This window comes from Notolabrus celidotus, chromosome 4 (assembly GCF_009762535.1).
Source record: "Notolabrus celidotus isolate fNotCel1 chromosome 4, fNotCel1.pri, whole genome shotgun sequence".
NCBI classification, from domain to species: Eukaryota; Metazoa; Chordata; class Actinopteri; order Labriformes; family Labridae; genus Notolabrus; species Notolabrus celidotus.
The window spans coordinates 15,331,943-15,348,807 of NC_048275.1; positions in this window are offsets into that span (position 1 = coordinate 15,331,943).

The window sequence follows — 16,865 nt, forward strand, 5'->3', positions numbered from 1 at the left end:
CCCTGTCTGTGTTGGCAGCCGGGCTGATATCTTTTGTTTGAGACTCAAAGAGCTCTTTTTCCTGTTCAGTTTCCCTCACTATTTTTGTTTGTGCGAGGTGTTGATAGACTTACATGCAGCACAGCTTCCTTTTAGTGTACAGCACCAGATGTTTGTGAGAATAACAACCCAAAGCTTTTTGTCATAATGACAGAAATTGTTTATTAGCAGTTTTGTCCATCCGGTGATGTTTGATTGTCAGAGCTCAGTCATATACACTGCATGCCTGTGTCTTGCTCCCTTTTCCTGTGTTCGCAATATCTCTCTCTCATGTTGGCGTGGGAGGAGTTGAAGTCATTTATGATATCAGATATTCTCTAGGAGAGCAGGAAAGTCCTGACAGACTGAACAACCAGCATCCTCTCACACAGCGGTGTGTGTGAGTGTGCATTTTAATCAGGAGAAATGGCTCTGTGGGCCTCACATTGCACATCGAGGAGGTCTGAGTGTTCTCATTGTGTATACCCAGAGTACAGTAGATGTTGTGTCTGTTCCTCTAAATTAAACCATGAAACAGGCATGCAAAAAGTAGCCCCATATTTTGTTCTTTTTACTTTTACACTTTGTTATTCCACTCCTCTCAGAAGAATTAGCATGATCATCATATAAGAAATGCTGCAACCACAAAGATGTGGCAAAATGTCTCTGTACCCTCCAGTGCCCACTTATTTAGTGCTTGTGTGCCTGTGTCCCTCCATCTCTGATATGATGTGGCTCCTCTATTTTACTGTTGACACAGTGCTATGAATGTCTGAGCACTTTGCAAATGAAGAGGCTTGAACTCCTGACAGGCAGTGTCGCCGGCACCATGACACACTGGCCCGCACATGCTGTGCGGCATAATGATGACATTAGGATCCAGTGATAATATCAGGACGCACTTCAGATAAATGACTGATAAACCAGGGGTTGTGCCTCTCGTATTACACGCTTGACAGAGCAGCTAATCAGTGTCCAAGTGACTGCTATTACATAAATCATGAGCTCGACTTTGATGCATATTCCATCAGTGTTCCCTATTCATCACGTCATCTGGGGGAGACTCTCTGGATGACTGGCTGCTGGGCCAACACACATTTTAAGAGCACATTATGTTTTCATTAGAATTTGATATGATCCATTCCAGTGTTGATTTGATTTTACGTGCTCGGGTCATTTGAGAGGAAACTACCAGGGAAAGGGAGAGGGAGTGTATTGTTACACTGTGTGAGCTGTGTAGGGTGTCATTTCACTCTCAGTGGCCACATTTACAGTAAAGATGCTTGTTGATAAGCAGCATTGTGTGTTCATAATAACATTTGATTTATAAGATTGTTCAAATCATTATTGTATTTTTATCCAGTTAAATTTAATCCACAATTTTTTTTTCTCAAGTTGGAGAAAATTCAGACCTCAGCAGGAAGAACCCTAAGCAGTTTATTATTGTTTCATTCAAGCGTAAAATCAGATCCATTCAGAGATGAAGTTGGAAGATGTGCAGATGTGGGGTGTTGAAGTGAGTCACCATGTATGTTTTATTCTCCAGTATTGGGGTCAGAGGATGTGAAGGTGGGGGTGTTAATTTAATCCCCATTCTTACCCAGAGCATGGCCACACTCTCTAAGGAGCTTTATCTCTGACAACTGTGTCAAATTAGAGAGGCCACGAGCCCCTCATAAAGAATATGTCTGTCAGACTACATTGTTCCTGGCCTCTGAAATATACGGCCGAGAGAGACAAAAATAGAAGATAACACCGTAGTCCCACTGTTGGACTTGAACATGATGAAATAATTTTCGAGCCATGTGATCCTGTCAGCGAGACAAACCGCTAATAAAACTGACGTCCAGGAATTATTTCGTACCACTGGTGCTTTGCTATTCATAGATTTCAATAAGTATTGTTGTATTGAAAAAGACTTCCTATTCTGTCATTATTGCTCATATTACTGGGTTTAGTTTTCATCTTTCATGCTAATAAAATGCTTGAAGAGAATTATTTCAAAACTTTTATTGGGCGCTAATTTATTATAATTTAGCCTGGCTGTATATAATTGATGGGTGTGTTACATTCCATTAGCCATGCTACATAACTCCAGGTCAGTCCAGTCTGATAAGTGCCCATCATTTATCTCCCTGGTATCATCGCTGTCCCACAGTCAAACATGTAAAACAACTCTTAATGTTCTCCCCAGTCCCCTATGGGTGTTTCTCCCTGTTATCATCATTGCCTATATTCTAGGGGGACTTCCTCTGGAGACAACATTTTCATAGACCTTTGACCTAAACCATATTTTCCATTTGAATGCTCTGACTGGTGAATATTTACAAGCATGTTTAATGTATAATAGATCTCATCTGTGTGTATCAGGAGCCATTTTCTGCTCAGTCAGGTTCTGGCGTTGGCCTTGGCCCCCTTTGCTTGAGGTAATATTGACCCCTCTTAAAAAACAAAATGACCTGTGCCTCATTTAGGCCAAGTAGTATGCATGCGTATTGTACAAGTCCTGAGGGCATACATGTTTATAACAAGGAAAGCTGGCGGTCTCGAATGTAAACATCTTAGCACTGTAATATTATTGTATCAGTAAAGTCCCAGAAGGTGGTAGATTTAATAATGTGGGTGGATTATATAAGAGAGAGAAATAAAGCAGTAATTTGAAATTGTTTGGGGACCTTTTGTGTCAATGGTTATGGAGGCTAAGGGACAATTCCATTCCCTCAGGCCACTGTTAAAAAGGCAATGACTTTTCTTGTACATGCACAGCATTTTGGAATCTACATGCGTTACTAGCACCACAGGGTTTTATCATGTGATTAGTAATACATAATACATTTGATTCTATTATCATGCATAGAGGAAAAAAAATGAATGAAGGTGGTACAACACGTTGATGATGAATAGCGTCTGCAGTGAAGTGCTTGAATATACATTTAATAGTGAAACAGATCCTAGTTTGCTTCTCGGGGTGCTTATACAACCACAGGCTTTTTAATCTCTTTCTTGCCGATGAAAGTCCCAGTAATTGCTATATTTCCCTTTTTGTTTCAAGGACCTTTGATGATCCCTTGGCTTGCATCAGAGGGCAAAGTCATTAGTGGAGAAATGAGCTCAAGTGAAGAGAAAGAGATTGCGGGGCTCCCAGCATGATTGGAAACTTTGCCTCACATTGCATCCTAATTTGAATTCAATTTTCAATGTATATGTGAGAGATAAGGACAATTAGAAAATATGTACTTAGCAAAATTGGTGACTTCAACAACCCCCCCATTTATTTACAGGAAGTGTATAATCATGTAATAAATGGCTTATAACACACTTTAATGTACACATGAGACAATATAAGGACATTTACTCATTAATGGTATTTGTCACCAATTATAAGCAGTGATTTTACATTACTGTCATTCATTTTCTTTTTGTATCACAAGATTCACTTAATCACTTACTTAGGTACTTACAAATATCAGTTCACACTGTTACTGCAAAAAGCAACAATACAGTGCTCCATAAACCATTTATTACTACTTTGATACATTCTATGAATAAATAATTTTAACTCTGCATGTGGGCACACATGAGTGGAGACTGGTTCATTAACAGATAATGAGCGACAACATAATGATGATAAAATAATAATAATAATAACATTTAAAGTGTCTAAAAAGACAGTTAAAATCTTTGATGGTTAGTGTATTTAATATACTCTTAAAATGTCCATATACATGATTTAAACTACATTATGTTATGTTATACTAGTACATTTATACTAAAGTGTCCCAAAATACTAGAAAAGTAATACCTTTAAATACATTTGTCTGCATTAACTGCATAATTGTTCACCATTAACCTTATATTGGTATTTGTATCCATCCTATACATGATGTCTGCATTAGTAGAAGCTGCATCTTTGACATACAGGTCTTACATTGTAACATTGAAAAATACATCTTTGAATAAGAAGTTCTATTTTTTGACATTAAGTATATATTGCAAAGCACTTAAGAAGTACTTGCATGTGCAAATACTACGTTACAGCGTGTTTGACTTAGGTTATCCACATTTTTGATACAGTGTAGTGGCTCATTATTATTTTATTCAACAAGATTCACTAATGGTGCACAAAAATATTACAGTAAGTACTTCTTTTTTTCTGCTTATAACTACATCAAAGGTGCAATGTATTATTATATTGCACAATTTATTCATACTTGAATACTTTTCATATATTTCTATATATTTGTATAATTTTTAATATGTTAAATACGGCTCATAACAACTATAGACCTCATCGGGTAACACATAAGTGACAAAAAGTACATTAACAGTTATAGTGACTGACAACATTGTAACAATTAAATGATTTATTTAAAGAGGAAGTTCAAAAAATTACCTAAGATAAAAACCTAAAATATCTTTATATGTGCTTGTAACAACACTTTAGTGTGTTTTGTTATGTGGTTACCACATAACTGTATGTTGTTGTCTTCAATTTATCTCTTTGAACAACATCCATGTACACACCTACAACAAATAAATACATTCACCTGCTTACACAGACACCATATTATGCTATAAAGTATTCATTAAGCCTCTTGTACAGCCTATATATATACAGTCTAACATAGACTAGAAGTCCCATGTGGTTCCCTTTAAGTAGAAGCTGATGTATAGTGACTGGTACCTGTGTGTTCATAGGTCTTTAAAAGTAGATGTCTAGATTTAAACAGTAAATGTTAACTTATAAAAACTTAAATTTATTTTATATCTGCCAATGAATGTGTTATTGTGAATTATAAACCATTTACTACTTTTTTTTAATACAGCCAATAAATCCAATTTTTAATACTGACTATCAAATCCCATGTGGGCATCAGGAAGTAATGCCTGGTGCATTAGCATATATTTACTGACAATATCGTAACACTAAAAATACATCTACAGAGACAGATTTCTAAGCAGTGACAATATGTTTATAATCCCAAACACTAAGATTGTCCTAGTATGTACTTAAAGCTGCTCTACAGTGTGTAATACATGGTTTGTACACCATGTATTACACACTGCTGTCATTGATTATCCACTTAAGGGTCCCTACTTATAATCAAATATAGTTTTCACTCCAAGCAACTGCATTATAGTGAAATATAGACCATTTTTTTATCTTTTCCATATATAGCTTTTATAATTCTATGTATGACACTGAGAGTAACACCCCTGAAGGCAGCCACAGGACAAGGCTTGTATTTAACACATAGTAACTGACAGCATTGTTTTGTTGTGATAAAGGTCAGGTCCTCAAAGAAGAAGTTCTCATTTTTGACAACTAGTGCATATTTAACATTTTTACATGTTCTTCTATATCCTCAAAACTACAATACAGTGCATCATGCATGGTATATACATAATTGTGTTACATTGTTGTCATACATTATCCGCTATACGTCCCCACTAATAATGAAATCTATACTTTTCTCTGCAAACTTTTGCATTTTAGTGCAATGATTATCAGTTAGGCAATATATAGCACATTTATAGCATATAAAGAATGAGTATAGCTCCTAAAGACAGCCATAAGTGGAGGCTGGCACATACACAGATTATGACCAACAACAATAAAACACACGAAAAGAACGTCCTCACGGAGTTACAGATCATTTTTTTGACAAATAGCCTGTATCAATAACCTTAATATGCGCTTTATACATTATACAGTTTTTCATACCATTTATTAACTGTTTATAACATGTTTACAAATGCTAAATAGGAAGGGTAACAGTTGGGTGTTACCAAAAAAGTCGTTTTGAGAGCTATTTATATACCATTCTTTGGAAACATTCAATATAATTCTTTGTTAAATACTTCTCTGCTTATTTGACATCTACACTTACAGTTAATTATAATTTATGTGAAGCACTGTAACAGATAAAAACTGCAACCCATCACATGCTAAATCCAGAGGAGCTAGATTTCACAGTAGCTAAACAGACAATATGTTCTGTGTTATAATGCTGCAATCATCATCAAGTTGTTGAGGGAGGGAGTAGGGGGGTGCGAGGACATGTGAAATATGAAATCCTGTCAATCAAACTGCGGTATACAACACACTGTTGCGGTTGGGTGACAGTGGTTCTTTCATGTAAATCACAGACATTAGAAATAAAAGACAGGCCTGTTGACTTGTTTCATGCTGGGAATCGGTGGCCCAGCATGTGTTGCTCTGTCTGTGCTTCACTCTCCTGTGGAACTGCTGTCCCCTGGGTCCTAGCACTGCTCCCTGGGGTGCACTGCATATAATTACCCACAATCCACCCTGAAACAGCTCTCATTTACAGTAATCAACAGTCTGCACTTCAAAGGATTCATGTGGCATCAGACACAGAGAGTCAGTGTGTGTTATTACAAATTGTTATTATTGCCTCAGTTACCTTTATGTACTGAAGCTGTTAACTAAGGAGACTGTGATACTTCTGCATGTTATAATTATTTTCTTTATTATTTGGCCCATTAAGGGCTGATGAGGGCAAAGATTGTATTCTATACGCTGTACTTCAAAAGCAGCCATGGTTCATTTTAAGGTCTGAACAACAGCAGCACAAGCATCAGACGTCTAATAATATACAGAAGGAACGGGGGGTGCGCTTCATCAAGGGCTTAAATTTACATGAGTAACGAATTCAGACTGCAAGTAAGAAATGCAAGATCATTTGATCATTTGGCAGACATGATGGTGGTCTGTGTGATAATGGTCATTATCATAAACCGGAGCCATCATTAGGCTTGATTTCAGATAATGGTCAGTGCAGAAACCATTTTATACAAAGAAAAGCCTCTCCCCATTAAAGACATATTAAGTGAATTAACTCACATCATGAGTGGGGAACAACTGTGTGGTATTGCCCGGAACATAATGTGCTTATAATGTGAAGTGATTTCTCCTGAATGGAGACAAGTCAGCCAGTTTACACATTCATAATAATTTGCTTTAACCCTGCACCATTCAGCCCTTTACTAAACACAAAAAGCTGCTGTTTTCTGTACCTAGATCTGGAAGAATTTCATGTCATAAACTCTTTATATAACTGACTCTTTCATATTTTGTGTGGCAAAAAGGCAACAGATTACCCGTATTTAAATATACTGTGTTTAAAGAATTTGCTAAATTGTTAAGAACATTTTAATGTTTCTTTTTTTATTATTCCATTGAAAATGAGCAGTAAAGTTTATTATTATAGTAAAGCTTACTCTTTATTTTCTTTGGCTTATGCAGCTAGAATGCCAAATAAAACAGAAAAATTCTCTGTGGACCAAACTGGGAAAATAAAAGATGAAATGAATTTTAATGTGTCAGTATAAAATTGATAACACAAATAAAAAGATGTCAAAACTATGTGTACTGAAACATTCTAACATTACTAATTTTTAGTAAAAAAAATCTTCCAAATTTATTTTTACATATTGGTTGTATGTGCATATGTAGATATGCTAACCATACCTCAGTGATTCAGTAATTTTAAGACGTGTCTTCCATTTAGCTTTTGGCAAACTAGCTGATCGGCATCCAGAGAGACCACCTTCAGACATGACATCCTCTGCTCTCCAGTGGGAAGAGCAGCGTCCTCCACAGAAGCTGCCTCTGACCCTCTGGCACTGCTGGGCCTCATCATTGCCGGTCCATTAGGGATGCTGGAGCAGGTCTCCAAACGGGCACTGCTGCACCACATTACTCCTACCTCTCACTGCTGGCAGGCCCCCTAGGGGCCGGGTCATGTCATGGCATGGGTGCCCTGTGAGTGAGCTTGTACCAGGTCTGCCCTTGACATGCCCCCCCTACTCCTCCTCCGCCTTCTCCTCCATGGAGAAGGGAGAGCAGATCGTCCGGATGGGGCACTGGGGGTGCCAGCTGGTGCCAGCTGCGAGGGGAGATATCCAAGGTGGCGGACACCTGTCCTAACTCGCGCCCCCCAGCTCCCACAATGCATCTGGTGCGGCCCCGCAGACCCATCGTGGGGAAATGAGGCGCTAACCTTGAGGAGAAATGCTCCCAGCGTCGCATTAAGAGAGGCCCTAATTGCTGAGCGCTAGCACTGCCAAATGACATTAGGAAGTGCTGTCGTTTACTTTAACATAATGGCTCAGCGTGTTTTTTGGCTAAACTTCCTTTGCTTCTCTGAGGTTTTTCACCACGGTGGCCATTTTGGCCCTGTCATGACCAATCAGTGAAGGACTTGAGGATGATAGCGATTCTTGAGGACGATAATTCTAAAGACATTTGAGAGTTGGGTATTCACATGTAAAATTTAGCTGTATAGTGGGACAGAAACACTGCAGAGGCCTGCAGGACTGCTCTAAGCCATGAACTCACTATACCATGTAAATGACTGCCATTTGTGAAATAGCAAGTGCATTAACTGTACAAGGCGGGTGAGCGATTGTATTATTTATTTCCTTTTTTATCAAACCACATGCTTGTATGGCTTTGTCGTTTCAAAGAAATACTAACATAGTCCACTCAGTGTGATTAAATTAAACAAGCGAGCTCATTACATTATGCATACTGTAATAAGAATAGCCCTGACCGGTCTCTAGCAGTATAGCAGGCTCCACTGAGAATGATCACATGTTCTGCTGCTGTACTAGATTTTTGGGGCACCCATTAGTAGAACAAAAATCACCTTTGATTTAATGAAAGGTCCTCATTTGCTTACTGGCTCTCCTCACTTATGGGCACATGGTTAAATTAAGCAGCCCCACCACCACCACCACCACCACCACCCAACCCCCATCTTCTCCATACGAAGGAGACACCGTCCCTTCTCCTGCAGTATAATGCTGTGATGATTCTATGATCTGGTGTTTCAAGTCTGCGGGAGTGTCAGAAATCCACTGCAAGGTGCTTCTAATTGCAGATACACCTCAGCACTTGAAAGTAATGAATGTGAGCATGGTGAAACCTCCAAGGATCAAACGCTAGTAATACATCATCAGTTCTGAAAAGGGTAATTCGTTTCCCTTCGCCAAGCAAAATATTAGAAGTTCAGATAGGGGGTTTTTATTATTAATTTATTCTTCCCCCAATACATGATTTTGTAATTGAAGTGCTATGAATAAAGTAACCCATATATCTTAGCGAGCCACTATGCATCCGTTGACTAGACGTGGGATTTGAGTGTGTAAATATTGTCTGTAGCGAGTCCCAACAAGGATGATTCTTCCTCAAACACACTTTGGTGATATGTTTGATTGGATTTTGAGCCATGTATTTCCCAAGACCATAACAAATCAAACTTTATTGTGTCTCATCTTAGATCTATAGTGTTATTTACTGTACTTCCAGCAAGCTTAACTCTGTGATTTTGTTTGAAGTTTTGTTCGGATAAAGCCTCGCACTGTTGGCAAGTCTTTTTTAATTGTTTAAGTCTTAAATTGAACAGACATTTTTCAGATCAAGGAGGCATTTGTAGCATTCCCCATTCCCATACGCTCGGTAATGTGCATGCACACAATCCAAATGTTATTTCTAAACTTTGCTTCACCTGATCCCTCTGAAGAGCATCACCTCCAGTCGCCATAGGGTAATGGTGCCACAGGGACCCCGTCAAAACAAGTCCAGCAGTTCACTAGAAGACGGCCTCTTACTGCTGGTTGACCCTTGCGGCCACCAAGCTGTTGACCCCAGGAACACAGGGGTAAGAAGTTCAAAGCCCAGCTGTCCGTGCGTGATCTCTCCGTCTAGGCCACGGTCGTGCGCCACGGGGCCACTTCCCCCCTGCTGCATGAAAACCGGTCTTCACTCAAACAAAATCACGATATGCTTTGCTCCTCTCAATGATGCTCTGAACTGCTGGAACTCAGTTGAGCGCAGAATGTTTGTGTGTTCGCGGGATGTAATTTACGGCCTCGTGTTGAATGCGAGCTACCAGGCTTGTGCGGGGAGCCGCATTTCGGCTGCTCGTGGCATCTGCTCAGACGGCCACTGAGGAACGAGCATAACAATGTGCCATTCACGGGCCAGATGATGTCCGACTGAGAAGAAGAGCTTGGACAGGAAGGGTAGGAGAAGGGCAAAAGAGACAGGGGAGGTTGATTGACTTTACGAGAAAACGAAAAAAATTTAGAGACTTAATTATCCCCAAAAAAGAAGAGAACTCACGGCAACATGGGCACAATTCATTTCATGGAATATCTGCCACATATTTCCTGCTGCACAGCCTGTCACTACATTTCTTACATAATCAATTCCTTGTTATTTCAACAGAGAGACAAATCAGAGTTGTGGTGTGCAGTTAAAGCCAGGTCTCAGCGCCCTGTCATCTGCGGTGTACAGTTAGGAGGTGGCTAACCCCAGGGGGAGGAGAGAAAGTGCTGGGGGGTCTGAGGTGTAAAAACCCAGGAATTTCAGGCTCTGATAAATGAGGCTCTTCCTAACTGCATATGGTATGTGTTTTAAACTGACTCCCCCTCGGCCCTCCTCGTAGCCAGCCATCCTTCATAAGGAGTTCAGGGGCCCTCTGCCGTACACGGGGGCCCCTGTTTTGTTGCCAAGACAGGCCCCCTGCATAGGCTGCATATGGGACTGTATGACGTCTGGCTTGGCCGGCTTTTCATAGATTGTTATGGTGGTGTTATGGAGGCTTCACGTTGGGTCATTGTTAATTTACACTGACTTTGGAAGCTATTAGTTTTACAAAGAAAGCGGTTTGTCACTCAGGATATACACCTGCTACCTGAGAATAACAGAAGTCAAATTATAATGCTTCCAAATGGAAAAACAGCCAAAAGGTATTAAAATTAAATGACATCTGTCTGACAGTTTCTTAATGTGTTCTTGAGGTAAGTCGAGACATGAAAACAGCTTTAACAACACCTCCTTGAAATAGACGGCGCATATCTGTGGATGTAGCTGCCTCTGTTCAAAGGGCAGTAATTGTATGACACTATTTTGTTTCTCTACATCTTGTAAATTTTATTTAGTGACAATATCATGACCTTTTTGCTGCTATGAGCACTTAGTATTGGTCATTTTCGCACCTTATAGCCGACTATTGGCCACAGTGGTTGCTCACAGTCGTCTTTTAACCAGCCAGCCGGACACATATGCCCTCCGGTTATTCCACCGGACCTTTTACCTCCTCTCTTATAATAGCAGCCCACTCTCCCAGTCTTTTCAATGTATTCTACTCATTGTTTACTGTACATGCGGGTCCAGAGTAATAATAAATAAGGAGCGTGTGTGCCGTGCCAACATGATTGATTACGACAGGGAGGCAAGGTCAGGATGGAGGAACAGGCTAGGGCTGTCCGACTCATTGAGTTAACACTGTATCCGTATTGTATGAATGTCACCAGCGATCCTGTGATTTATTACTACAGCCACTGCTCAATTCTCCTTTTCTACCTCCCCCCTTCTTTAGGTACCTGACCGAGATACAGGATATGAACACAAGTGTAGACAAAATTCAGCATGTCAGTGAGCGGGTTACGTCTGTGTTGGAATATTTTAGTTTTTCATATTTGAATAATCTGATTGAGTAAACAAAACATTAACAACATCTTATTTTGTCCTCTAAAAACTTTGGTTGAATTATATTTTTTACACTTTTTAATTCGTAGGATTTTTTATTTTGGTGATTCAAACTGTATATTCTGTCTGTGAACTTAATCTACCTTTCATATAAGCCATGATCAAAACAAGAGATATACTCCCACACAAGCACACACACACCTACATTATTCCTGCACAACACGTCTCAGCACAATAACAACAACAAGAGGAGAAAAAATCTGAAAGGCCTGACTGAATTGTTTATTTGCTTGAATAACATACCAAAAAAAAGTCATTGTCACTTCCAACAATATATACTGAAGTAGTCTTTCCTTTCAGAGGATCTAACCTTTCGTCTTGGACTGAATACACAATGCCCCTCTGGACCTCTGGACTGCTCACTCTTTAGTGCATGTCAAGAAGACACCAGTCTGGACTATTTCCTCTGGGAGGTGGGTAAGCAAGCGCCACGCTCTGTCAGTTAGCGTAAAATGTTTCAGACTGAAGATGGATGGAGACGACGTGTCACTATGGCTCAACCGGGCTTTCACTGCTGCCATGGCCATGTCCTGGTCACATCAACCCAAGCGACCGCATCGCTAGGACCTGTCCTTCCTTTTGAGTTAGCATATACACTACATGACAGAGCTTGTGGCCTTCACTCACTCAGGGCAGCAACAAAAGAAAGAAAAAAGGTTCTTTTGGTACACTAGGCTGTCTGGATGCAACAGAGGAGCACACTTTTGCTGCTTAACAGAAAAAAAAACAGTGTTGAATCTCAATGAGAAGTTATTTAAATATCTAGTAAAAGAAATGCAGCAAAGAGCAATGTGGCTGGTATATCTGCACGGCTTGGTTTCCAATCACTGAACATTACAATTAAAGCAAACCTTGCAGAACTAGAAAAACTTAAAGGCTCTGACAGGAGAAGACCTTGACATGGAAAGTCTTGGAGTGCTGACCTCTGCGTTTGACCTCCCCAAATATGTTTCCACAGGCAATTCCATAACTCTCCAGCCAACATTTAAATGCTTCCTGTTTGACAGGAAGTTCCACATCACTCTGTGGGACTAGGGGCAAGCGCTCAACTGTGCGAAACGGCAGCGCGCGGAACCCCGAGTTAATTTATATCATGTCTCATCACCTTTTTGTGGAAGAGTGCACCCACACATGTACACAATCGGGCAGAGACAAACATTTGAGCACTGGGCTTTTTTTTGGTCATGCATGCTTGTGTGCATGAACACACACATGCTCTCTATGGACTGGTAATGTACCCCCCATCTGAGTCAAAGGTACTGTATGCAGTGGCCGTCCACACTCGCCCAAGTAAAAGTCTCAGTATGACAAGATATTTTTCTCACACTTTTACTCTCTCTTGCCCCGTCTGTGTCTCTATCTCACTCACTCACTATTTCACAGTGTTGTTATTGGAATGTGTGTGTGTGCTGGTGCGGACTGTGAAACTGATGAATGACCAGCCATGGCAGATTCATAGTCCGGATCCTGGTGCAGCTGGAGAGGAAACTAATGGCAAGCTGGGACTATGGAGGTCTCAGAGCTAATACCTGTCTCTTCCATCAGGAGACCTGGGGGCATTTTTTTACACCCAGCCAAATAAGAGCCACCCCCCCCCCCAACCACCACCACCACCAGCACTCCTTCTTTTAACACCCTCCGACTCCTTGCCGCTGCCCCCCCTCAACATAAACCCCCTCTTTCATGCACATACATACACATGCATGTGGGCCGCACGCTTGCACGCACACGCAGGGCAGTCAAGCACACAAGCATGCAGCCACACACAGATGGACACACACCCCTGCCGAGCCCCCAAACTGTCCAAACTGTGGGGTGCTGGGGGAAGAGTTTAATAGTGAATGGGTGGCCTTACAGGTACTGGGCATCAGCTGTCTGGGAGTAAATGTGCGGCAAAAAGACAAGGATGGGCACTTTACTGGACATTGGCTTTTGCTCCCTGCTGATCAGCCACACTAGAGAACGCCGCCCTTCCTTTGAGCCCGTGGAAATGTTGCGGTTGTACCCATTTCCCCCCAGTCACCAGGCTTAGTATTGAACCCATGTCTCGATACATATATTAATGTTTGCAGTGCTACGCCTCCCAATGTTATCCTCATTAGTGTTCTATACTGCGCACATCCTGAGAGCAGGCTGTGAAATAGAATCAGAGCGCGAGTGGAAGTCATTAGTCAGTTTTGAGTGTGCATATGTTCAATTGACCTGCAGTATGTAAATTCCTGCAATGCTGGCCTTGCATATGGGCCGAGTGCCTCACTGGAGGCCCGTCCAGCATGGTGCCTCATTACAGAGCGGCTTTCCAGAGTCCTCTCTGTTAATTAGAGAGCCTTTGTCCGTCACGTGACTCCGCCGCTCTGACACTCTGAGGTCACAGTAAGGACTTATGGATCTTCCTCCCCGCGACGTCCGTTTGTCTATCTGTCGACCTGCGCTGCGACGAGACCATGTTTGCTTACACATTTTTCATTTTTTGGGGTGTGTTTGTCAGACAGATCTTCGATTGAGCACTGAGCTCATCCGTCAACTTTTATGGCTTTAAAAAAAGTCAGCAACTTTCAAAACCATTTTTTTAATGTTTAACAAGTCTGTTTTCTTATTTCATCTGCTGCGGAAAAGGACACCAGATTTATGTGCTTGTTTTTTTTTTTATTCCTGTTTGTGATATTGTCAGTTTCTTCTCTTTTCTACCTTTTCACCTGCTTGTCAGACTTGCAAGGCACTCACTGAAATTATCTCCAGGGCAACAACAAAGCACTGTCAAGATACCCGGCATCCTGCGGCTTAATTGTTATTAATTTACTGCAATTAAAATGTGTCTCTCTGTCTGTTTTTTTTTTCATGCCTTGACAAGCATGGATATTGTTTACACGCAAAGGGAAACTGTTGAAGAACATTTCCAAGCAATGTCACTGTCTATACATAGCTCTAAGCAATTCCGGCACACATCGCGATAAAGCCCATATTTGAATAGGAGCGGATATCAAACACATTCATTAGGTTACATGCTTCACTTGATTAATTATATCTGAAGAAAATTGCGGGCACTTCGGATCTTAGTCTGGTAGTATCGCCATGTGCCACGGATCCCTAATTTCCAAAAGAAAAAGGGAGGGAGGGGGGCTGAAGGGGATTTTTTTTTCTCCCAGTCTATCCCGGACAGCCTGCCTCCCTCCCCAAGGAAATGAACGTATTCAAATGTATCTCCATCAATGAGCACAGTAATTATGAATTCAGCACTAATTAGTAGATACACTACTTTCCTTGCATATTTGATTTCCACTGTGAGATGTTAATAAGGGAAGTGCCCATTTTTGTCCTATCTCATAAAAATTCCAGAGTGTTGGAGAGGGGGGGAGGGAGTGGAGGGGAGGGGTGAGGGTGGGAGGGGGAGGTGCGGGGGGGATGGGGGTGGAAGGGGGGGCAGATGGCGAGAGGGAAACAGGGGATGCATTAAGTATGCATGGAAGTCGAAAAAAATAAGTTTACAGATAATTGGCGTGGTTACTGAGGGGCTAAAACAACACTGCTTACCTTAGTTAACATTCTGCTGGCTAAACATGCCTTTTAAAAGACATACATGCATTGTATTAGTCTTCTCTCGTTTACAAGACAAATAAAGGCTTTCCACGAGGAAAGAAAGGACCCCAAATACAATAATAATGTGTTGAATTACTAATGTCACACCCTTTTCAGGGAGCACACATTAGCATATGAATAATAGACAACCTAGCTTTATTATTTTTTCTTTTTTCAAATTGTATATCTTTGTTCAAATGTCATGAAAAAGTAAAACCCCAAACTGTTTTGCTCCCTTACAACGCCAAGGGGTAATTACACTATTTTCCCTGAGAGGCAGAAATAAGAGAAACCCTCCCCTTCTTTGATAACGTTTGCTGAAACATATTTACAGTGCACCACTGCTTGTGATTTATTAATATTAGAAGACAGCTTTTGTTGCAGCGTTTTCATAGCCGCTGATTAGCACAACAGCTACACCGAATAAATTCATAAGTGGATTAAATTATGAAAGTGGAATAAATCGAATAATACAAACGCTCATTGGAAGTGAAGGACTTCATATTTCCAGCGCCGTCAGATTAGGGAGCAGATGGTCACCCTTATGCCAGTGTTAGTGTGCGAAACGCTCATGTCAGAGGCCATACCTTTACCAATAACATGAACATATTTCTGGACAACACACAGTTGCATTGGATACAGTGGATTTATCTAATTAATCCAATCATCTCTTTTGAATGGGGGATTTCTGTGCCCATTGGTCTCCTCCTTTTTGACTGAGATTGGTGTCTTTGTGCCAGGCTGCCAGGCTGCCAGACTAAGAGGCTGGTCCCCTTCTCAAGGAGACTGTTATGACCATGTGGTGTGTGTGCCAACCTCTGGCTGTGGCGGCGAGATAGGGAGCGCATGGAGGGAAAAAATAAGGACAGGAAAAAAAAAAACACACAGATGCAAAAAAACAACAACACAGTAAACACACACATAAGAAAACATGAATAAACACATTGATGCAAAAACACACTTGTAATTCAGTGAATACACTGATATAAATACTTTTTTTAGACACACACACATGGGGCTGCCACTCCACAATCTACTTAATCTGTGATCAGATAAACTACAATAAAGGCAAGCCTGGCAATAGAGGGCACAGGCTATTATGAATGATCTGTATGTTGCTCAACAACACACACACTCGGTAACAAACACGAGGACAGCCATACAAACACACACACGCACACACAAAGGCGGCCCCCTCACACTCTTATTTGACTTTGTGTGTGCTTCGCTGGGTTTATTATGACAGGCTGAGCGGCGGGGAGGGAATTAAACTGTTAAGCAGACATCAGAGGCAGTCTAATGTTTAATGCAGGAGCCGGGGCATGTGCTGACTGATAATGAATACAAACAGGCCAACGTCTTATTTGTTGTGCTTTTCATTGGGAACGACTCGGGTGCTTGACATCCACAGCTAATGTACTGTACGGGGGCTATTGTTCTAACCCCTCCGCTCATCCTCTCCTCCATATCTCTCTCTCTGTCTCACCCTCTCTTCCTTTTTTTTCCCTTCTTCTTTCATTTCACTTGTCTTCCTTTATTGTGCTGATTCTTCAAAGCGGCGCTGTCACCACCATCACACAACAAGGCCGTCTCAAGCCCGATGTGACAGGATAATGTTGTAATTCTCACCGAATCACAATCTCCATCATGATAATGTGTTGATGGGATGTGGTAATAGTTGTTAAAA